Source organism: Hevea brasiliensis, chromosome 9, assembly GCF_030052815.1.
Source record: "Hevea brasiliensis isolate MT/VB/25A 57/8 chromosome 9, ASM3005281v1, whole genome shotgun sequence".
In the NCBI taxonomy this organism is placed as follows: Eukaryota; Viridiplantae; Streptophyta; class Magnoliopsida; order Malpighiales; family Euphorbiaceae; genus Hevea; species Hevea brasiliensis.
The window spans coordinates 96635786-96659534 of NC_079501.1; the positions used below are offsets into that span (position 1 = coordinate 96635786).

Below are 23749 nucleotides of genomic sequence, written 5' to 3' on the forward strand. Positions count from 1 at the left end.
TGCTCGGTATAACTTTCGTTTGCCTTGTTGGGTGAATAATAAATTATTCTTCATCTCACCTAATTACTCATTTTATAAATATTTATTTGATTAAAATAGTTAATACTCCTTGATTTTCTAAATGTGATGGATAATTTTGGACCCCAAAAAAACCCCAAATGCGAAAGATAAAAATGGATGAAGGTAGTACTTATTAGTTTAAACATATGCACATCTTAATTAACATTGCATGAATCTCATAGCAAATATTTAATTTAACACTTCGTCCCATTTCAAGTTTTTTTTTAAAGTTTTTTGAACAAGAATTAAGAAAATGATGAAATAATCTCATTTTTATAAAAAAAAAATAGAAATAATGAAATAATCTCATTTTTATAAAAAAACATTAATAATTGACTAAGTATCTTTGTATTTAATTAAGATAGAGAAAGGTGATAACAAACAGATAAATGCATAGGTAATAACAATAGAAAAAGGTAAAATTAGAAAAAAAAATTAATATTTTCTTATTTTTTTAAAAAAGAATAAAGTGGGATAAAAATAAATTGTTTTAAACATCACCTGAAGTGGGACAGAGATAGTAGCTGTGAAGCTTTTTCTTATATAAGAACAAACAATTTATATAAATTGACATGTATTAGGATTCACCTGCATTCTTAAGAGGCTGGAGAATTGCTTGCTTCTTCAAGTCAAGGGCTGCCTTGAAGTAGTCATGTTGGTCAATAACTGACTCAGAGCATGTGCCATGCTTGTCCCATTCATGTGATGTGACCAAAAGGCCACTTCATTGCCACTTGGGCAAGCTACTGTTGGCCAATTCTTTTGCATACTGCTTCTTAGGTCTGAAATCTATACATTAATTTGAAGAGTGGTTGTGGTATAAAGATTTCAACAATGAAATGGCCATTCACAACTAGTATCACTTTAAAGTAATGAAATTGCTATTGACAATTAGCATCACATAGAGGAACCTTCATGGGTAAAGTCTTGGAATTGTTTATTTTAACGTCATCAAATTAAGATTAAGGTTTTATAATGAATGAGTTTTAATTCAAAGAAGTTGTTATTAAGATTATAAGATTTCAAGTTCAAATTTCAATTGGAATTGATTATAAAAAAAAAAGTAAAAAATTAAGATTTGATGAGAAGTAAAATTGTAATTAGGGTGGTGCATGAATTTGTTTTTTTACAACCAATGATATGTGAATAGGCCCGACTATCAGTTTGGTTCTGGTTCGAATCGGTCTGGAATCAGAACTGTGAAACCCCAAGATTCTGGTCCGATTCTTATTCAAATCTAATAGTTTATTTTTTTTAATTTTAAAATAAAAAGGCAATTTAGTCCAGAATCGTCCGATTCAATTCCGATTCAATTCTAGTCCAATTCAATTTTTGTTTGAGTCAAAGATGAATTTAACTTATTCCAATTCGATTATGATGTGGTTTAAAGTGGTCTAATTCTAATCCGGGTCTGATTCTAAATCGTCCCTTGACTAGGTTTATTTGTGCGGCATGTGTGATGTTGTGAGAGACTATTCACAATTTTTTTTCTCATATATGTAGAAAAAAGAAAGGGACAAAACAAAATAACTTTGTCGGTAAAGAACTAATTTGACATATAATGATTATGTAATAAAATAATAAAGAAGAAGAAACAAGCCAAAATGCTGATTAGATTCAGCTCTAAATTGAAATTAAATCAGAATTGAATTAATCTAATTTGAAATTAAAATTAGATTAAAAATGATTACAATCATATGAACTTAAATTGAATTTGAATTGAGTTAGAATCAATTTAATTGATAAGTTCACTTTTGAGCTAAAATTAAAATTTCTTTTTTTATTAAAAAAAAATTATCACCGAATTTAATCAAAATCAGACTAAATTGGGAAAGAAAACCATGATCGAAATTGAGGACCCTTCAATCCTAGTCCCCTTGGTCTTGAAACTATAACTAAACAGTGGCCACCTTAGGCGGAGAGAAATGGCTGAGATTATGCTTGACTCTATTTGGGATTGTGTTTAAAAAGTTGATCTAAAATCACTTTAAATAAAAAAAATTTAAATATTATTAAAAAAGTAATTTAAAAAATTATTTTACTGTTTTAAGATTCTTATAATTAAATATGTCTTGTAGTTAAGAAAAGAGAGGGAAAAAAAATTATAAGAGAAGGAAAAAAAAAAGGCTAATTTCTTTATTTTGTTAGAAGAAAAAAGAAAGAAGAAAAAAAATAAAAATTGAATTCCCTTATTTTGTAAGAAAAAAAAAACTTCCGAGGATTTGTGTAGAGAATGCTTTAAGAGCATTTTGAACCATTTTATAATTAGGCGGAATAGAGTGGAAATCAATATTAATTTTTTTTATTTTTCCTCTATGTCTTTTTTCCCTTTAAATTAGTTTTTAATTTATTTTATTTTAAATTTTAATTTTATAAAATATTTTATTTTAATTCAAAATTTCAAATTAAAAGTACGCGTAATTGAAATATTTATTCAAATATATATAGCAAAATAGATTTGATGTGATAATAAATTATTATTTTACCAGTATATTTTTGTTACAGATAACAATATTGAATATAAAAATGATCTAATTGTGAAATTATATTGTAAATAATCTATCATACTATTTAACTATTAAATTATATTATACTATTCAACAAAGCCATTTTTTAATATAATTTTATTTATTCAATATAAGCATAATAATAAAAATGTAATTTTTTTTTTCACTTTTATTTCCATCAAAATATGAAAACATACAAATCATTTCTTTTTCTATGAAAAAAAAATTATAAGGAAAAATAATAATTTTCCTTTCTATAAGGATTTTACTTTCCATATAATTCCACATACTTTTCATTCATTAACTTTCCTATCTACATAAAAATGAAAGCTGGGAAAGAAAAAGTAATTGGAATTATAAAGAAAAATAAAATTCCTATGGAAAGATATATTATTATTTTTCATGTTTGTAAGGAAAAATAAATCACTTTTCCTTGAAAACATGAAAAATAAAAATCTTCCTTTCCATAGAAATTTTATTTCCCTTATAATTTTAAAAACTTTTTTTTCCCAGTTTTCATTTCTACGTAGATAGTAAAGTTAAAGAATGAAAAGAGCGTGAAATTATATGGAAAGTAAAATCCCTACAGAAAGGAAAATCCCTATAGAAAATTATTATTTCTATGTATATTATTATTTTTCATGTTTGTAGGGAAAAATAAATCACTTTTCCTTGCAAACATGAAAAATAAAAATCTTCCTTTCCACAGAAATTTTATTTCCCTTATAATTTTAATAACTTTTTTTTTTCCAGCTTTCATTTCTATGTAGATAGTAAAGTTAAAGAATGAAAAGAGCTTGAAATTATATGGAAAGTAAAATCCCTAGAGAAAGGAAAATTATTATTTGTCCTTACAAATTTTTTCCATAGGAAAAGAAAAGGAAAGAAAATGATTTGTATAATTTTTCATGTTTTGATGGAAAGAAAAGTGATGAAAGAAAATTATTACATTTTTACTATTATAATCATATTAAATAAATAAAATTATATTTAAAAATAACTATTGGAGAAAAAAAAAGGCACAGGGGTAAAACAAAAAAATTAACATTATTTTATTACTATTTTTGCTAAATTTGAGCAAAAAATAAAATGATTTTTCACACAAATTCTCATAATTTTTTTTTCATTTCATCTTTTCCTCTTTCTTTTCCTAGATTTACAACAAACCTTAATTAAGGTTATGCACCGTAAATAGTTCATCATATAGAATCACTATACTCAATACTCAACTCAACTCAACTCAACTAAGCTTTTATTCCAAAAATTTGGGGTCGGCTATATGGATTCGCTTTCTCCACTCTAAACGATTTTGGGTTAAATCCTCAGAAATTTGTAATACTTCTAGGTCATGTTGTACTACTCTCCTCCAAGTCAATTTAGGTCTACCCCTTTTTCTCTTTCTATCCTCTAACCTAATGTGCTCTACTTGTCTAACTGGAGCCTCCGTATGTCTACGCTTCACATGACCAAACCACCTCAATCTCCCTTCTCTCAACTTATCCTCAATTGGTACCACTCCTACCTTTTCTCTAATACTCTCATTACGGACTTTATCTAGTTTAGTATGGCCACTCATCCACCTTAACATTCTCATCTCTGCAACTCTTATCTTAGACGCATACGACTCCTTCAATGCCCAACACTCACTACCATATAACATAGCCGGTCGTATGGCTGTACGGTAAAATTTTCCTTTTAACTTATTGAGAATCTTGCGATCACATAAAACTCCCGTGGCACGTCTCCACTTCAACCATCCGGCTTTAATCCTATGACTAACATCCTCCTCACATCCCCCATCTACTTGAAGGACTGAGCCGAGATATTTAAAGTGATTACTTTGGGACAGTACCACTCCATCCAAACTAACTCCTTCCCTATCGCCAGTTTGGCCTTCACTGAACTTGCAATGCATGTATTCTGTCTTCGTTCTACTTAACTTAAAGCCCTTTGACTCTAGAGTACTTCTCCAAAGCTCTAGCTTTCTATTGACTCCTTCTCGCGTCTCATCTATCAGAACAATATCATCCGCAAACATCATGCACCAAGGAATACTCTCTTGTATATGTTTCGTCAATTCATCTAAAACTAATGTAAAAAGGTAAGGGCTTATAGCTGATCCTTGGTGTAATCCAATTGAGATCGGAAAATCTCTTGTGTCCCCTCCCACTGTGCGCACAATAGTACTTGCTCCTTCATACATATCTTTCAACACTTGTATGTACCTAATAGATACCCTCTTTTGTTCTAACACACTCCATAGGACATCTCTTGGAACACTATCATAAGCCTTCTCTAAATCAATAAAAACCATGTGTAGATCTTTCTTCACATCTCTATATTTCTCCATCAAGCTTCTAATGAGAAAGATAGCTTCCATAGTTGAACGACCGGGCATGATACCAAATTGATTGAGAGAGATAGAAGTATCACGACGTAGTCGATGCTCCACAACTCTCTCCCACAACTTCATAGTATGGCTCATAAGTTTAATTCCCCTATAGTTCGAGCAACTCTGTATGTCTCCCTTATTTTTAAAAATAGGTACTAAAATACTCCTCCTCCATTCATCAGGCATTTTCTTTGAGTTTAGAATCTTATTAAATAATTTAGTTAACCATGCCACTCCCATATCTCCCAAACACTTCCACACTTCAATTGGTATTCCATCGGGTCCACAGGCTTTACCCACTTTCATTCTCTTAAGTGCTTCCTTTACTTCTAAAGATCTAATCCTTCTAGTATAATTCACATTCTTTTCTATCGTTCTATAGTCTATATTCACGCTATTACCATTTTGACTATTATTAAAGAGATCATTAAAATAATTTCTCCATCTTTCTTTAATGTCCTCATCTTTCACCAACACTTTTCCTTCTTTATCCTTAATGCACCTAACTTGATTGAGATCTTGACATTTCCTTTCTCTCCTCCTTGCTAATCTATAAATATCTTTCTCCCCTTCTTTAGTTCCAAGTTTCTCATATAACTTTTCAAAGGCCTGTGCTCTTGCTTGACTAACTGCCTTTTTTGCCTCTTTCTTTGCTATCTTGTACTGTTCATATACCTCATTATTATCACATTTAGGTAATTTCTTATACCATTCTCTTTTTCTCTTCACTGCCTTTTGTACTTCCTCATTCCACCACCATCTCTCTTTTGAGGGTGGTCCATCTCCTTTAGACTCTCCAAGTACTTTTCTAGCTACTTCTCTAATTTTTGATGCCATCTGTATTCACATATCATTGGCCTCCATATTCAGCTTCCATGCTTCAGACTCAAGAAGCTCATTTTTGAACTTCACTTGCTTTACTCCTTTGAACTCCCACCACTTTGTTCGAGCTACACTATTTCTTCTGACCTTACTTGAATTGTTCCTAAACTTGACATCCAAGACCACTAACCGATGTTGACTTGTTAAAGCCTCTCCTGGAATGACCTTGCAATCCTTGCATAGAGCTCTATTTGTCTTCCTGGTTAAGAGGAAGTCGATTTGGCTTCTATGTTGCCCACTTTGAAAGTCACTAAATGTGACTCTCTTTTTATAAAGTAGGTATTTGCTAGTATTAGGTCGTATGCCATAGCAAAATCCAGGATGCTTTTTCCCTCCTCATTTCGACTGCCAAAACCAAAACCTCCATGAACATTCTCATAGCCTTGCCTATCACTTCCTACATGTCCATTCAAATCTCCACCAATGAAAATATTCTCTTCATTTGGTATGCTTTGCATTAAATCATCCATATCTTCCCAAAACCTTTGTTTACTCTCACTATCTAATCCTATTTGTGGGGCATAAGCACTAACTACATTTATTATTTTTCCTTCTAGTACTAGCTTTACTAGTATAATTCTATCTCCTACTCTTTTCACAGCTATTACAGCGTCTTTCAATGTCCTGTCTATGATTATGCCCACTCCGTTCTTATTTCTCTCCTTTCCGGTAAACCACAGTTTGTACCCTGAATTACCCACTTCTTTGCTTTTCTCTCCTACCCATTTAGTCTCCTGAATGCAAGCAATATTCACCCTTCTCCTTTCCAAGGTATCCACAAGCTCCATTAATTTTCCTGTGAGTGATCCAACATTCCAAGTACCAACCCTGATCCTCCTCCTATCCTGTTCCTTCATAATTGGTCTCTTTTTATGATATCTTCTATTGTTTTCTATGTCTATCTTGTGTTCTATTCCACTATTTGTTCTACTGTCTATCCTATGGACTAACTTCTTTACCCACACCCATTCATGATGTGGGAACCCTTGCTCACTTAACACCACACCCGGGCGCCGGCATGGCGCGTCGCTTTCGGTGAACACCCTACACCCTTGCATATTTCTCACTACACCCGGGCTCCGATGTAGCGCGTCGTTAGTAGAGGACGCCCCAACGTTTATATCATTTGAATCCATATCATAAGATGTGACAAAATTTTTACGCTGGTTGTCACCTACCTACCGCAACCCTCCTCCTTTATCCGGGCTTGGGACCGGTTAAGCACAAATTACTTAGGCGGAGTTAATCACTATACTCAATAGAGTTAAAAAAAAAAAAAAATCTGATAATAGAATAGGAAATTACCTTATTTTTATTCAAGGGATTACCATAATCACAATTTGAAGGGTAATTCCGATCCTTTTAATTAGGCCAAAGCCCATGAGTGCCAAAATCAGCAGCAGGTTTTCCAGTGGTTAGGTAGCAGCAACTTTGCTTTGTACCACAGTATGAACCTGGCCACTGTATCACAAACAATAATTTCATTTTTTTTAATTAAAAGAAAAACTCAAATCAATTACGAAGTTTACCTAGGCTACCAAAAAGCTTCATCAAGATTGAACTGTAAGCTTTCATCCTCATTCAACTTTCAGAGATTATGGGCTTCTAATACTCTTTATCTAATTTCTTTTATGAGTATTTTTTTTTCTGTGAGATTATGCAGTTTATAGGTGTATTTAAAAGCCAAAATGAAAGGTTTTGGAGATGAGTATCTTGTCAATCTTATCAGTCTAAAGGAGAAGAAACAAACCAAAAAGCTTATTCTTTTTTCCCTTTTAATAAAAAAAAAATCTTTTCAAGTGAGCTGTGAAGGTTTAGCTCTGAATTGAAATTGAATTAAAATTGAATTAATTTAATTTAAAATTAAAATTAGATTAAAAATATTAAAATTATATTAACTTAAATTGAATTTGAATTGAGTTGGAATCATGTTGAAATTGAGCTATTACTTTCAAACCAAAATTAAAATTAAAAAAAAAATATATCACCGAATTTAATCAAAATCGGACTAAATTGAAAAAAAAAAAAAGCAAAATTGAGGACCCTTCAATCCAACTGCAATCCTTTCAGTCTTGAAACCAGAACTGGTCAGTGGTCACCATAGGCAGAGAGAAATGACAAAGATTATGCTTGACTCTATTCGGGATTATGGTTAAAAAGTTGATCTAAAATTACTTTAAATAAAAAATACTATTTTTAATATTATTAAAAAGGTAATTTAAAAAAATTATTTTACAGTTTTGAGATTCTTATAACTAAAATGTTCGCAGTTAAGAAAAGACAGTGAAAAATGGTAAGAGAAGAAAAGAAAAAGTCTATTTCTTTATTTTATTGAAAAAAATAGAAAGAAAAAATAAAAATTCAATTCCCTTGTTTTTGTAAGGAGCGTAAAGGAAAAGGAAAATCTTGCGAAGATTTGTGTGGAAAATACTTAAATAGCATTTTAAACCATTTTAAAATTGAGGGGGAATAGAATGAAAGGTAATATTAATTTTTTTGTCTATTTTTCTTCTATGCACTTTTTCGTACAAATTAATTCTTAATCTTATTTTATTATAATTTTATAAAATATTGTAACTATAAGGTTGGGAATTACACTTCAAATTGTGAATCTGGTAATCCCTTTAATCAAAATAAGATAACTCCCTATTCTATTATCAGAATTTTTTTTTTAATTTTATTGAGTATATTGATTCATTATGAACAGTATTACAGTGCACACTTTTTTGTTATAAAATTTTTATGTTTTTTTATATTTAATTTATTCACTTATTATAATTATTAGGGCATTATAGGAGTCTATTTGACATTATTGTTTGAGCTTATATTGAAAAAAATATTATAAAAATTTTATAACAAAAAAGTGTGCATTGTAATATTGTTCATCATGATGAATCAATATACTCAATAAAATTGTAGAAAAAAAAAGAAAAAAAGAAGAAGAAAATCTGATAATAGAATAGGGAGTTATCTTATTTTGATTGAAGGGATTGCTAGAATCACAATTTAAAGGGTAATTCCGATCCTTGTGATTAGGCCAAAGCCCATGAATGACAAAATCATTAGGGGTAAATTTTAACAATCATCCTTGAACTTATATAGTTGTAACACTACAGTTCTTCAATTTAAAAATGTAACATAAAACCCCCTCAACTTTCAAATTTTGCAAAGTAAAATCCCTCCAACCTTCAATCACTGGTTTTCCAGTTAGACGTTGACCTGGACAGTTCCAGTGTAACGCTTAGTCATCATTTCTCTTTCCTCTCTTAAGCCATGTGTAAATTGAATCCTTCTACTCTCTATAGAGAAAATAATTTTTCATGTGTAGAGAGAATAATTTTATACTTTGCATAAAAAAAGAAAGAAAAATACTGACTAAGTGTCACGCTGGATCTGTTCACACTAGCATCTAACTAGAAAATTAGTAATTGAAAGTTAGAGGGATTTTACTGTACAAAATTTAAAAGTTGAGGGGGTTTTATGTTACATTTTAAAGTTGAAGGACTATAATGTTACAACTATATAAGTTCAGGGATAGTTGTTAAAATTTATCCAATCAGCAGCGGGTTTTTCAGTGATTGGGTAGCAGCAACTTTGCTTTGTATCACTTGGCCACTGTATCACAAAAAATCATTTCACTTAGAAAAATAAATTATGAAGCTTAACTATTAACTGATTAATTTACCTGTTGAACAAAGTAGAAGAAATCAAAATCTTGTGAAGCACAAAGGAGAGATAGGTAAAAAGTGTTGCAAGGATTTTGCGATCGCTAGGCATCTCATCGAAGTGGAAAGTGAGGAGTCGCCACTTTAATTTTAAGAAAAAATTAAAGAAAACCATTTATTATTTAAAAAAATTTGAAAAAAATGTTTACCACTTCTAATCCAAAGGTCCAGGGTTCGAAGTCCGTATACGTGTAAGGAAGGTGTTAGGCAACCCACAGTCATCCCTAAATAGGGCAGATAGATTTAACAATGTGCTCATAGAAATAATTTTAATGGAGTTTAAATCATAATATTAGTTCCCTGTATTTGTTCAAAAAGGGCATAAATATGGGAACACATAAATACCTTACTAGTAAGTCAAGTAAGTAAAACGATCTTAACAATATATTTTGACTATATTTTATTTATTATAAAGTGGCAAAAGGTAACCAATTTTATATTGATTTTGAAATAAAAGTACAAGAATGTTTAATAAGCTTTCAAATCTGATTATTGATGAATTTTCTAGAGAAAAACAAAATTTTTGAAGAAGACCTAAGTGGTAAATTTGCAGTCAAATGAGATTAAATCTAAAATCCTTTACTAAAATTTAATTTTCTAAAATTTAAGATGTGTGCAAAATAAAAGTGGACATTAAATAATTTACCAACAAAAAATTAAGTTTTGCTTAAACTAAAAGAGGTGTATGCTGAAGATGGAATCATTTTGCCAAAAGTGAAAGCCATTTTAGAAAATAAGAGGAAATTTTAATTTTTCGAAGCATAATTCATTTATTAATCAAGAAATTAAATTAATATAGGTTATGACTTCCATTCATTTTAATCAGTATCCCGATTAAAAGGAACGTGTTAATTAATACCTAAAGAATTTGACCCATTAGCAGGTACCCTTACTTAATAAGATCAAAGTCTCATTGTCGGCACTAATTAACCACAATCTTAATCTTTATTAATTTAATTAAAAATTATCAATAAGTTAAGCATAATTTAAATGTCGTAGAGAAGAGATTGCATCAATACAAATCAAAATTTGCATTCTTTTAATCAGTACCCTGTGGGGGGTGGGGCGTGAGGCGAAATATCATCCATTAGAATTATATAAAATGTACCAGGTAATGCCCAGGAAAGATGGTGGAGTCACAATGGTCTCACTTAAGTACCACCTCCTTAGACAGCATTTCCTAGACATGCACTTCATACAATCCTAATAGAATCAAACCACTGGTAAGTACCGTCTTCCCATAACACTACCACGGTACTAAGGATTTATGCCACGAAGGCATAGATAGACAGGAGTCGCCACCCGGGTAATAACCGGGACATATTCAGTGTTTCTTTCGAGGGTCATGGATGGCAACTTACTCCTTGCAGAGTTTCCACAACCGTCATTACCATAGCCCAATGTCTAGGTTCGGGATAGTGGGTGCGTAAGGGGAAGGTGTTAGGCACCCCTTACGCCTGGTCTAACCTCGTTAATTCGAGTGCCAGTCCTCTACTAATGTTTCTAGAAGTCTTGTTTATTATTCTTTTATTAAACTTTATCCTAAAAAATGTAATTCTAATCTTACACACGCAAGTAATTCACAAAAAGGGTTGTTGTTTACACACAATTTTCATGCACAAGTAATTCCTATCTATGGGGTTGCTAATTATTTAAATGATATTTACCAGATGACTAAAATTAATTTATTATTGAGAATTTAATTTACAAACAAATTCAATTTCAAATAACCCTACGTTTCTATTTAACCTAATTAATTAATTTTCACCAAGTTACCCTAAGGATAATTGAACTAAGTTAATTATGTACATGTGTAATTTATTCTAATATCACATAAGGCCCAAACAATCACAACCTAATAAAGATTTCTAACATGCAAATTTATTTTACAATTACTAAGTATTAAATTAAATTTATTTTACATGCCAATGTTAGTTTAATTTACAAATAAGATTAATTTTAATTTACAAAATATTTATTTAAATTAATTACATGCAAAAGTCGATTAAATTAAAAACAAAGTTAATTTTAATTTACCAAATAAAAATTCTATTATTACTATAATTTCATACCAATGGTTATTCGAGAAGTTTAGAGCTACTTACCTGTTGGTAAATGCAGTTGCCATTGGGGCAAGCTACCCTTAAAAAAGGGTCTTCTCTTCTAGTATGGCAATGATATCCCTGGCTTACTCCCGTTTAGCTCCATATAAGCTCCACGCAAATGCCCTCTTTGGTACTTACCTTAGGGCTACTTATCAATTTTGTTTGTAATAAAAAATAAAGAAACTAAAGAAAATAAAAGAAATAAAGAAAATATTAATAACAATTTACATTGGATTATAACTCTAATCTCCTAAAGGGTTAAGACTCCTAATTAGTTACAACTACCTAATAGTCTAAGTCTTATAACATGATCCAAACACTTCATAACACTTCTTGAATTAAAAGAACACAGAAAAATAGATCAAATATCAATTAAAACCTAAGAAAATACAAGAATATGCATAAATATACAATTTCTAAATTATGGCAGATTAACGGTAGCAAGAAATCCGATTTTTTAAAAATAGTTATAAATGCCTAAAAATCATAAAAAAAAATTACAGAAGACAGCCTACATATCATAAAAGATCATAAAATTTATAAATCAAACAAAACCCCAGCCGAATGGTCTACATAAATCGTAACTTTTCTAAGTGACAGAATCGTACTATTTTTTTGTGAAATTCATAACTCATTAATCACAACCGATATGAATGCAAAGCCAATTGGAAAAGATTCATAAGATTCTGAAGTTAATTTTAGACACTAGATTTGCACAAAAATATTAAGGAACAAGGGAGATATGGGCTCCACAAGTCGGATATCCTGCAAATCAGATTTTACAGGAACCCTAACTTCAAACAGCCATAACTTACAAAATATTAAAGCTTTTTTAGTGATTCTTGAGCCTAAAATTAATGGAATTTCGTGTAGAATATGAATATAATTTTTACAAATTTTTTACAGATTCGAAAAATAAAGAAAAATAATAAAAATACGAGAGACAGAAATTAAACATGTGCAGAGTTGTGTATCCCCTCAAATTAAACATGATTACATGATCAATATGAACATATAAAATAAATTGAAGACAAGGAGCATAGAATTAAAATATTGTGTGGCATAGATCTTGAAAAGAAAACAATAAAAACTGACCTTTTCAGAAATCTTGTATGAAAATCTTCTTGAAGAAAAAAAAATAAGGAAGAACTCAAAGAGTCTTGAATATCTCTAAATTTCCTATAGCTTTGAATTTTCTCTTCCTCTTTTTTCCCATCCTCCTCTTCTCTTCTCTAGTAGGGTATTTATAGGGTTTTGGGAGAGAGGTGTGATAGGATTTGGAGTCTTAGGATGATAAAGTTTAGATGACTTAAACAACTACAATTGCAGAATAAGACTAGGATATGGGTGAGGTGTTTCAACCAATAGGAAGACAGAAAAAAATGGAAGGCACCAATAGGGAATGAGGAAGAGGTGTGGTAGGATTTGGAGTCTTAGGGTGATAAAGTTTAGATGACTTAAACAACTGCGATTGCAGAATTCGAATAAGACTGGGATATGGGTGAGGTGTTTCAACCAATAGGAAGACAGGAAAAAATGAAAGGCACCAATAGGGAGTGAGGAAGAGAGTGGGGTCAAGGAGGAGAGAGATATTTTGTTATTTTAATTTTTAGAAAATAATTAAATGGGTCCCATTTAAAATTCCTAACTAGGCTTTCTTAGGCCCATAGAGCCCAATTAAACTTAATTAGATCCATTTAAGAACTACCCATATTAAATTTAAACAAAATAAAATTTTATTTAAATTTAATTAAATTAATTTCCCCAAAATTTTATTATTATTTTTATTTTTTTCAAGATCATGCCACGGAATTAATAATTCAGCTCCATGCCTCCAATTACATCTTACAGTCATATAATTTTTCATCATCGGGTTTCCCACGGCCTCAATGCACATACTCATCACAAAATAAGGGTCTACAGTTTGCCCCCCACTTTGGCGAAAGTTGAAATCAATGCGAAAGCATTGCTCAAGTTTCGTCAAAGTGAAACTCAAATTTCTAATAACTATGAAACATTGGCTATGAGGATCAAGTATATCTTGCTCGGTCGACATACTCTATGTTATGAGACTAGCTACGGTCTCATAATAGTAATAATTGTGTCATGTGAAAAACGAGTGTATCTTGCTCTGTCGATACACTCTGCGTCATGAGACTAGCTACGGTCTCATAACAGTGATAACTGTGTCATGTAAAAATTGAGTGCATCTTGCTCTGTCGATACACTCTGTGTTATGAGACTAGCTACGGTCTCATAACAGTGATAACTTTGTAATGTGAAAATCGAATGCATCTTACTCTGTCGATACACTCTGCATCATGAGACTAGCTACGGTCTCATGATAATGGAAACTCTGTGTTTTGAAATGTTGTGGATTCGTATTTAGGACCGTAGTCCTAAACTACCTACGTATCTCCCTCGCTATCCTGAGGAAGAATCAGACCCACTCGTAGTTCGACACTTGAAACTGTGGTGATGCATGTTCTTCTACGCCTTACACACCTACAGGTGACATGTTGATGCGTGTTCTTCTACGCCTTACACAACTATGCCATGTGCCCTAAACAACGTCTAAGGACTTACCAAAAAACATCTATCATGAAATGTTGTGGGTTCGTATTTAGGACCACGATCCTAAACTACCTACGTATCCCCCTCGCTATCCTGAGGAAGAATCAGACCCCCTCGTAGTTCGACACTTGAAACTGTGGTGATGCATCTTCTTCTACGCCTTACACACCCACAGGTGACATGTTGATGCATGTTCTTCTATGCCTTACACAACTATGTCATGCGCCCTAAACAATGTCTAAGGACTTACCAAAAAATATCTAATTCATGATTTGAAAAAATTAGGATGACTGGGTCTCAAAATTCTCTCTAATTTTTATGCTTCCTGTATGCTACTTCCTATCATGGGCATGCTGATTTTGCTAGAGATTCTAAAAAAAACTTAGTCCTCTGGGGGACCTCTTTTTGCAAAAACTTTCTTATAACCTCAAATTTTTTTGAGAAAAATTATTCACCAAAAAAGACTTCCTTAAGGTCACAATATAATTTCTCTCTGATTTTTCTTTTTCTTCTCTCCCCCCATGATTTCTGCCTTGACTCATTTCTCTTCCATGAACTTCATTCTCTGTGCCCTAAGTTTTGCCTGAAATGCCCTTTTGGGTTTTCATCTCAGCGGGCTTGCTCTAACTTTTGCCTACCTTTCAGGTTTTCCACTTAGCGAGCTCTTTTTTTTTCTTTTCTTTTTCTTGTTCTTTTTCTCTTTTTTTGAAATTAGACAATCACCAAGATATTCATATCAAGCACCTATTCTATCATGCTCACAAGACAATAGGTTAAATCAAAACAATGCAGTTCAATTACTTAATCTTTTGATATATCCCTCAAGACACAAAACATTCACAATCATAATTCAATAAAACCTATTCCTGGTTAATGCAATAAAAACTTCTTTATTTATTCAGGTACACCATTACTCCCTCTTACATTTAGTTTTGCTAAATTTCTAACCTTCCAAAGTTAGAAATAAGCTTTATAACCTGCCGAATGGCCTTTTCAGGTTTTCCATCCAGATCTTCTCTCATCTCTCCTTTTGCCTAGACTGCCTTTTGTAGGTTTTCAATCTAGCATTTTTTTCTTTTCTTTTCTTTTCTTTTCTTTTTTCTTTTTCTTTTTTTTTTTCGTTCTTTTTTCTTTGACCCTTACTTTTGCCTAGACCGCCTTTTGCAGGTTTTCAGCTTAGCGGGCCTGTCTCACACAAAGTACCATTTAAGCCTGTTTAAATTGACTGGTTCTTGAAATTCATTCCCATCCAGGTCTGATATTCTTACAGTAGCAAGATCTTTTTGACTATGTGTGGACCATCCCAGTTTGGCTTAAACTTTCCTCTTGGATCAAAAGGGATGGGCCGAGTTTGTTTCACAACCATATCTCCCTCTTTGATCTTTCTTGGCTTCACCTTCTTATTAAAGGCTCTAGTTATCTTCCTTTGATAAGCCTGCATATGATACAAGGCTCGCATCCTCTTTTCATCAATCAAAGCTAGTTCTTCATATCTCTTATAGGCCCACTCAATTTCTAGGATCTTAGCTTCTAGCATCACTCTTAAGGATTTGACCTCTTGCTTAATGGATAGCACTACTTTAATCCCATACACTAAAGAGAATGGGGTTGCCCTCGTGGATGTCCTTGTAATACTACGATAATCTTAAAGAACATAAGGGAGTTTTTCAGGCCAATCCTTATATGTTTCGAACATTTTTTCCCAACTAGAACATTTCCATTCATATGGGGACCACACATTTCCTGCAAGTATTTCTTTCATTATTTGCACAGCCTGTTTTTCTATCACACATAAGAGTTTGTAGAATTGCCCCCCAGCTAAAGTAAGTTGAGTGGCTAATCCATGAATTGTTGCTCTATCTCTTTTGTAGGCTTATTGCGAGTATTCTCTCACTTCCAGAGACCTCCTTATGTCTTCATATCATTTTCCTTCTCCCTCTAGGTCCACATGTGCTACTACTAATCCTTCATAGCATAAAATTTTACTCCTCATTAGGATAACTGGCTAAGTCAACTTTTAATCACTCTTTTCCTATGAGGACACCAGCGTGGCTTTGGAATCGGCCATCTGATTCTAAGCTCGAGGCATGTGCTTCTTGGTACTTTGTTAACAAGGCTATAAATTTATCTCTTTATTTTTGGGTTAAATCTTCAGCTAACTTAATGTCTTTAGGATTATTTGGTGTACCCAAATTAATAGAGATTGATTTTGATGCATTAATAGAAACTGATTCTAAATTATTATGAATGCCATGTATATGCCTATTAGAATAAACATCAAACAAGTAAGTAAAAGGACTGGTTATGTTATTGATCTTTGCCTCAAAATCTTTATCAAGTACATCGGAATTGGAAACATCAGTATCACTACTGTGAGCATTACAAAAGATAGACTCAAACATAGGGGTGTAGCTTTAGGTGTTTGGCTTTTCATGCAGTCCTTAGATCAATGGTGCTGATTTTCTGCTTTAGCTCTTTCACATGTGGTAATCCCTAATCATATGTCCAGGTAATTTCCCATCTCTTTCAAGAACTTAGGAGGTTTTGACTCTTTTTCCTCTTTAGTTGGCTTATAGCCTAAACCATACCTTGTGATCTACCCCTTCATCTCAAGAAAAGTCACCAGACCATCTATACTTTCTCCTAGGCCTATGCTAAGAAAAAACTTCATCCCTTTCTTCATAGTAGCCACCTTTAGATCCATCTAGTTTTTATAGATCCCAACAACTTGAAAATCAAACACTAGTGGAACTGAACCATCTAGTTGTAATGCAACTACCTCCTCATCAGAATTAGTCCAGACATCCAAAGGACCCTCATCATAGCTAGAATTATCACCAATGTCAACAACCATTATAGACTGAGGTTCATTAGGCTTTTGGATGGGTTGGATAGGTTCATTGGGCTTTTGGATGGGTTGGATAAAGTCAATAATTCTATTAGGGTTATTTGGGGTGATGAAGATCATGTAGAGACCTAGTGTAGGTGAAATTTTTGGTTAGGCATGGGGCTTTTTGGTTGATTTTCTGGGTCAATTGTTCTTTTGGCATCAATTAGGTCTTTGATATCATGCTTAAGTTGAAAGCATCAGTCGGTGTCATAACTGTGGGCTTGGTAGAACCGACAGCATTGGTTGATATCATAGCTAGGTGGGAGTGGATTTGGTAGTGGTCTGGGTGCTAAGAGCTGTAGGAGGTCTTTAGCTTTAAGATGCTCCAAAACTTTAGATAAAGGTTGGCTGAATTGGAATAATCTCCTTGGGGTGTGAGACACAATTTGAACCTCAATAACTTTAATGCCACTTAATTGGCCTACCTCGGGGCCTCTTTCTAAAGTCGACTACAATTGTCTCTTCTAGCTCAAACATCTTGGCATTCAATATTTCATCAAGCACAGCCATAGTTTCTTCCATCTTAAGTAGTATAGGTGAAATCCTTACTAGTCTCTTCCCTTCCCTAACCCAGGTGACCTGATTGGAAGTCTCTTTAGTGTGTTTTGAGGCTATGTTTGCTCAAAAAAATAGGATTTAAGGGTTAACCTAAGCATGCTATGTACATGAATGCAATGCATAAATGGACCATTTTTTTTTCTTCTTTTTTTTTTTTTTTTGCCTTTACTTTTACAAAACCAAAACCGAACCATACCAATAGAACCAAAACTGAACCAAAACCAGACCATATATACTAAACTAAGATCGGACCAAAGACTGAATCAAAATTGAAAAAAAAAAAAAAATCTCCAGAACTGAATCTTCGCCCCCTTATACCTTCAACTCTCACGCGCAGGGTAAGAAAAAATTCTATCCTAGGCTACGGTACACTGGACACACCAACAGGGGGTGGTCCAAGACAATCCTTTCCTCACAAACAAAAGATTTATATCCTTAAAGTGTAACCATAAGTAAGCATCCTCTTGCTTAACACGGGTTTTGAAATGGACTTGGGCCTATACACACATTGGGTTTATGCATAGGCCTAGGTTCATCTCAACTACCACTAGAACTTATGGTTTAAATAGTAAGGTTATAAATCTAGCACAACAAAAATCTACGGGGTACCTAGGGTTGAAATCTATGGCTCATGGTCTTCATTGGGTAAGAAAAGGGTCACCTATGCGAGAGCTTGTCCATTAAGCACAACGGCCGGAGCTGTGGCTCTTTTATATACTCGAAGGTACAGGCATGGGGTGCTAGCATTCACCAATTCGTCATAGCTCGAGTAGAGTTATGGTTTCCTTGGCTAGTACTAACGGGGCTAAAAAGGGTAAGAGTGATCCGTGTGATAGTGTAGTGCAATGCAAAAAGTTTAACAGATAAATAATATTAGACTAATAGAAACATGTTGGAGTAACTATCCATTTAGTCCCCAGTGGAGTCGCCAAACTGTGGGGGGTGGGGGGTGAGGCGAAATATCATCCATTAGAATTATATAAAATGTACCAGGTAATGCCCAGGAAAGATGGTGGAGTCACAATGGTCTCACTTAAGTACCACCTCCTTAGACAAAGATTTCCTAGACATTCACTTAATACAATCCTTATAGAATCAAACCACTGTAAGTACCGTCTTCCCATAACACTACCACGGTACTAAGGATTTATGCCACGAAGGCATAGATAGACAGGAGTCGCCACCCGGGTAATAACCGGGACATATTCAGTGTTTCTTTCGAGGGTCATGGATGGCAACTTACTCCTTGCAGAGTTTCCACAACCGTCATTACCATAGCCCAATGTCTAGGTTCGGGATAGTGGGTACGTAAGGGGAAGGTGTTAGGCACCCCTTACGCCTGGTCTAACCTCGTTAATTCGAGTGCCAGTCCTCTACTAATGTTTCTAGAAGTCTTGTTTATTATTCTTTTATTAAACTTTATCCTAAAAAATGTAATTCTAATCTTACACACGCAAGTAATTCACAAAAAGGGTTGTTGTTTACACACAATTTTCATGCACAAGTAATTCCTATCTATGGGGTTGCTAATTATTTAAATGATATTTACCAGATGACTAAAATTAATTTATTATTGAGAATTTAATTTACAAACAAATTCAATTTCAAATAACCCTACGTTTCTATTTAACCTAATTAATTAATTTTCACCAAGTTACCCTAAGGATAATTGAACTAAGTTAATTATGTACATGTGTAATTTATTCTAATATCACATAAGGCCCAAACAATCACAACCTAATAAAGATTTCTAACATGCAAATTTATTTTACAATTACTAAGTATTAAATTAAATTTATTTTACATGCCAATGTTAGTTTAATTTACAAACAAGATTAATTTTAATTTACAAAATATTTATTTAAATTAATTACATGCAAAAGTCAGTTAAATTAAAAACAAAGTTAATTTTAATTTACCAAATAAAAGTTCTATTATTACTATAATTTCATACCAATGGTTATTCGAGAAGTTTAGAGCTACTTACCTGTTGGTAAATGCAGTTGCCATTGGGGCAAGCTACCCTTAAAAAAGGGTCTTCTCTTCTAGTATGGCAATGATATCCCTGGCTTACTCCCGTTTAGCTCCATATAAGCTCCACGCAAATGCCCTCTTTGGTACTTACCTTAGGGCTACTTATCAATTTTGTTTGTAATAAAAAATAAAGAAACTAAAGAAAATAAAAGAAATAAAGAAAATATTAATAACAATTTACATTGGATTATAACTCTAATCTCCTAAAGGGTTAAGACTCCTAATTAGTTACAACTACCTAATAGTCTAAGTCTTATAACATGATCCAAACACTTCATAACACTTCTTGAATTAAAAGAACACAGAAAAATAGATCAAATATCAATTAAAACCTAAGAAAATACAAGAATATGCATAAATATACAATTTCTAAATTATGGCGATTAACGGTAGCAAGAAATCCGATTTTTAAAAATAGTTATAAATGCCTAAAAATCATAAAAAAATTACAGAAGACAGCCTACATATCATAAAAGATCATAAAATTTATAAATCAAACAAAACCCAAATGAATGGTCTACATAAATCGTAACTTTTCTAAGTGACAGAATCGTACTATTTTTTTGTGAAATTCATAACTCATTAATCACAACCGATATGAATGCAAAGCCAATTGGAAAAGATTCATAAGATTCTGAAGTTAATTTTAGAGACTAGATTTGCACAAAAATATTAAGGAACAAGGGAGATATGGGCTCCACAAGTCGGATATCCTGCAAATCAGATTTTACAGGAACCCTAACTTCAAACAGCCATAACTTACAAAATATTAAAGCTTTTTTAGTGATTCTTGAGCCTAAAATTAATGGAATTTCGTGTAGAATATGAATATAATTTTTACAAATTTTTTACAGATTCGAAAAATAAAGAAAAATAATAAAAATACGAGAGACAGAAATTAAACATGTGCAGAGTTGTGTATCCCCTCAAATTAAACATGATTACATGATCAATATGAACATATAAAATAAATTGAAGACAAGGAGCATAGAATTAAAATATTGTGTGGCATAGATCTTGAAAAGAAAACAATAAAAACTGACCTTTTCAGAAATCTTGTATGAAAATCTTCTTGAAGAAAAAAAAAAATAAGGAAGAACTCAAAGAGTCTTGAATATCTCTAAATTTCCTATAGCTTTGACTTTTCTCTTCCTCTTTTTTCCCATCCTCCTCTTCTCTTCTCTAGTAGGGTATTTATAGGGTTTTGGGAGAGAGGTGTGATAGGATTTGGAGTCTTAGGATGATAAAGTTTAGATGACTTAAACAACTACAATTGCAGAATTCGAATAAGACTAGGATATGGGTGAGGTGTTTCAACCAATAGGAAGACAGAAAAAAATGGAAGGCACCAATAGGGAATGAGGAAGAGGTGTGGTAGGATTTGGAGTCTTAGGGTGATAAAGTTTAGATGACTTAAACAACTGCGATTGCAGAATTCGAATAAGACTGGGATATGGGTGAGGTGTTTCAACCAATAGGAAGACAGGAAAAAATGAAAGGCACCAATAGGGAGTGAGGAAGAGAGTGGGGTCAAGGAGGAGAGAGATATTTTGTTATTTTAATTTTTAGAAAATAATTAAATGGGTCCCATTTAAAATTCCTAACTAGGCTTTCTTAGGCCCATAGAGCCCAATTAAACTTAATTAGATCCATTTAAGAACTACCCATATTAAATTTAAACAAAATAAAATTTTATTTAAATTTAATAAAATTAATCTCCCCAAAATTTTATTATTATTTTTATTTTTTTCAAGATCATGCCACGGAATTAATAATTCAGCTCCATGCCTCCAATTACATCTTACAGTCATATAATTTTTCATCATCGGGTTTCCCACGGCCTCAATGCACATACTCATCACAAAATAAGGGTCTACATACCCCGATTAAAATAAATGTGTTAATTTAATGCCTAAAGAGTTTAATCAATTAGCAAGTATTTCCACCAACCCAAATCAAAGTCTCATCATCGATATTAATTTAACCATAATCTTAATTTTTTTTAATTCAAATAAATTTATTATTTACCAGTTTTGTTAAAAAACATACTTTTATTAGTTCAATTATTGATGGTTGTCGAATCCACCAGAGATTAAATTAACTGAAATCATCAATTATGAAATATTTTTTGCAGTAAGTGGTAAATCCAGGTCGAATCCTAGAGACTGAATTATTAAATTTCGTGCACTTGTGTACTGGAAAAAAGCAACAAAGGTTTTGGGAGGGGGGGGGGGGTAATTCGCAATCCAAAGAAGAAATCAAAAATCCAAAATTAAGATCTAAAATTAAATAAGAAACTCTCGAATTAAACAAACTTCAGTTCAAGGTAATTCTCATTCCAATGCGTTGATTCGATCATAGACAAAAGAAATATAATTATCTCTTATTGAACACTTAACGTAGATTTACCAAACAGCGAGGTAAAATCCCTAACTTCCCTATACTCATCAATTTGAGCCCAGCACTCTTATTGACTCTAATTATTAACTGAATTGGTATTAAGCAATCCTCATCAAATTAATAACTGCTTTAAGAATAGGAAGTAGTTAAGCTGAACAATAATTTATAAAGCATAAATCATTTAATTCACCCTATTGTTTCCTTAGGTTATTATCGAAAACTGGGATCATAATCAATAAAACCTAATTGCTACTTACATTCAATCTTACACAACAATTACGGATTATGAAGATGAACTAGCAATTGATCTCATCAAACAATTAACTAATAGGCCTTTTTAGCAAATCATTCAATAGATCAAAGACAAAGAAATCAAAAAATAATAGATATTCAAAAAGACATAAATTAAATTAAGAACTTGGTCTCACAAATCATGCAAAAGAACTTGAATCCCTTGAACTGAATTAAAAACTTAGCCACTCATGTTCATGGCTTACAGAAAAATAAAGAAGAAATCTAAAAAGAGAATGGAGAACAAAGGTCTTCTATGGAGAACGAAGGTCTAAATTGCATGTGTTTTAGCTGCTGCCCAAAGACATATTTATAATAAAAAACCTAATCCCAAAGATAGGAACCAAACTAAGAAAAGTTTTGAAATTCAAAAGACAGATTTTCAGCCTGCATTCACGCCTTTGAAATCAAGGCCAATTTTCAGTGACTTCCTTTCTGAATCTGTCTCTGCCCTCTTCAGGAAAGTTGTAGCCCTATTTCTTAGCTTTCCAACGGGTACACATTTGCCTAAATCCGAGGTCTACAGCCCAAGTTATGGCCCAAAAACCGGAATTGGTTCAGACAGACAGTCCAGCCCATAGTGACGACTTCATTACCATTTTTGACAATTAAAATGGCCTTATCTTGCTTCCAGCCCTTCATAGAAGTTGTAGAGGTGGCTCTTAAAGTTCAATTAGGCTTGGGCTTGCTTCATTTGAACCTCTGGAACTCCAGATACAAAATAAATACTAAAACTGGTCGTGACAATCAAGTGTGGGCTTTTGCAATAGATCCATAGCTCATTTTGTCAATCTTGGAGACTGATTTGGGCTTTGGTCTATCTTTATCATTTGAAGTGCTCTATCTTAGCTTTTCAATGGATTAAACAGTAATCAATTTGGAGACCCACAACTTTAGAGACACCTGAAAAATACAGTAAAGGTCAAATGTTGAAAATTTCTCCATTTAACATAATTATTCCAACAACTATCTAAAAATATGCATAAATGATAAATTTACTTTAATCAACTGAATTATGCATAAAAACACACTAGAAACACTAAATGTGATGGGAGTAAAATTAATAAATTATGCACTTATCAATTATTTAGCAATCGTACACTTTGTAACCCATGACTTAAACTTTTTTAACAATTATAGAAATAAAATTAAATTAATATTGGTCAAGGTTTTCATTCTTTTAACCAGTACCCCAATTAAAAGAATGTATCAATTAATGCCTAAAGAGTGTAATCCACTCATGGATACCCCACTAAATAGAATCAAGATCTCATCATTGGCACTAATTAATCCCAATCTTAACCTTTATTAATTTAATTAAACTACAAAAC

At 32.5% G+C, this 23749-nt stretch overlaps 1 pseudogene; it reads right to left on the minus strand.

Moving 5' to 3' along the window:
- Positions 1-637: 637 nt before the first annotated feature.
- Positions 638-23749, minus strand: part of LOC131182981 (extracellular ribonuclease LE-like) — a 42267-nt pseudogene continuing 19155 nt past the window's right edge.